The 2,269-nt window shown below is 37.2% G+C and overlaps 1 pseudogene; it reads right to left on the reverse strand.

Moving 5' to 3' along the window:
- The window catches only part of LOC111981532 (scavenger receptor cysteine-rich domain-containing protein DMBT1-like), a 25,825-nt pseudogene extending 24,246 nt beyond the window's left edge, over nt 1–1,579 (reverse strand).
- Between the last annotated feature and the right edge of the window lie 690 nt (nt 1,580–2,269).

Raw genomic sequence — 2,269 nt, forward strand, 5'->3', positions numbered from 1 at the left:
GCCCCGACCTCAATCCTATAGAACATTTGTGGGCAGAACTGAAAAAGCGTGTGCGAGCAAGGAGGCTACAAACCTGACTCAGTTACACCAGCTCTGTCAGGAGGAATGGGCCAAATTCACCCAACTTATTGTGGAAGCTTGTGGAAGCTACCCAAACGTTTTGACCCAAAGTTAAACAATTTAAAGGCAACGCTACCAAATACTAATTGAGTGTATGTACACTTCTGACCCACTGGAATGTGATGAAAGAACTAAAAGCTGAAATAAATATTCTCTCTACTATTATTCTGACATTTCACCTTCTTAAATAAAGTGGTGATCCTAACTGACTAAGACAGGAATTTAATTAAATGTCAGGAATTGTGAAAAACTGAGTTTAAATGTATTTGGCTAAGGTGTATGTAAACTTCCGACTTCAACTGTAGGGTTCATAAGCTGATTTCTCACATAAATGCACACATTCATTCAGGTTACAGAACCAAGTCCCTTAGACAAAGGGATCCGTTGGCTAGTTAACACCTCCCTACTTCTCATACAACTTCAGACTCAAGAAACAAGTTCAGTATGTGAGATGAAATGTCTGTCTTAAGAATATCTCACAAACCCAATGTTCCTCTTTCAAGTTAACCCTGTCAACCACTCSCCCGAAAAGAACATGTTAAAAACAAAACTCTGATTCTAAAAAGGGGAAGCATGATGGATTGTGAGAATGTCTATTTAGCATAAGCTAAATTCAATTGAACCTAAAGCATGTACTATGCTATGATGATGATCTATTAACTGCTTATAAGTGGCTCATTTATCCATTTAGTTTGTTTGTTAGATTTTGAACCCTAGAATAAAGTGATGGCCACAATGTGAGTGTTTAGGTTACTGTAAACTTGGTATCATTTGATTGGTCAATGGTGGTTGGTTTTGGGTTGAGAAGGTTACACCTAACATGTTATAAATGTAATTAAATGCCTTTGTTCTCTCTCTTATGTTGTATCCAGTCCATGGAGGAAGGTTGTATGATCAATTCTCATTCCCAAGGCTTCTAGGCCTCTGGCCTATTAGGCATCTCTGTTTGTATATACAATCAATATTACATTAATTGCCTGTATCAATTATCTGGCAGATGTCAATCTTTCCTTATTGGTCAATGATATGATTGAGAAAATCCACCCCTTTACTAAACATTGATAGGTCATTTGACTATTTGCTGGCGATTTATGATAGTCTGGACAGATTACTCTATTAATTCAGAGATCCAAATCTTTACTTGAGATTCAAGCAAATCTCCCATTGACATTGATTTAGATTGACAAGAACATTTGAAACACATTTCTCAACTGAATGTAGGATTTATCCCCGAGTACTTTTATCCAATAAGCAGCCGTTAAAAACATGAATTTCAAGCAAAGCAGTGTTCTCRATTTGCTGACAGATATMAAATTAAATTGCACGTTTTGGAAGTTAAACTCACCCATTGTCAGATAGAGGAGACTTTTCAATATTTTGATCTTCATTTCAGAAATAAAGAGAGGTATTTTCTCTTGTAGAACTGAACAAGCTTTCTTGTAAAATGTGTGGTGACCAGTCTCTGTCGGGGACTGTCTGGTGAATTTTTTGTGCCCAGCTCAGCTCCTCTGTTACTTCCTAATTTGTGCTGTTGTATCTAGGGTAAACAGTTTTGTTGCCAGTAAAGCCCATGTACCCTGTTTGATAGACAAACCAAGGAGAATCAAAAGTGAGAGCTTGATGGTCTTGACCTAAGGAAGTAGATTAGGAAGGCAAAGGCCCAAAATAGCGAGTCGAGAGTCACACCTTTTACTTCCCAGTGCTCATATTATTTTTATGGTTGGACCTCGTCTCACTTGGCCTTCTACTCCCCTTCAAAGAAGAAGTGGAGACATAAGTGGAATTCCAAAACATGCAATGAGGATCCAGTTCAGTTGACTGCAATAACCCAACAGTTAAACACACAATGCTAGTTCCTCAACAGCACTGGAACTGACCAAAGACACAAAATGACACCCCACCAATGCATACAACAACTACAGTTTGGAATTTGACCCAATGGATCAAATATGCTGAACATTTCGATTGGTTACAAAAAGCTAAATCAAATAAAGCAATATAATGTCTAATTTAAGTGTCAACTATAGCAACTGTAGTTGTTGTACTATTGCATCTGAATTATTATTTAACTTTATTTACATGTCACAAAGGATCAAATCAATGTGTTGATGCAAGTTAGTTTCTTTAATTTTTTTACCTAGGCAAGTCA

This window comes from Salvelinus sp. IW2-2015, linkage group LG20 (genome assembly GCF_002910315.2).
Source record: "Salvelinus sp. IW2-2015 linkage group LG20, ASM291031v2, whole genome shotgun sequence".
Lineage (NCBI taxonomy): Eukaryota > Metazoa > Chordata > Actinopteri > Salmoniformes > Salmonidae > Salvelinus > Salvelinus sp. IW2-2015.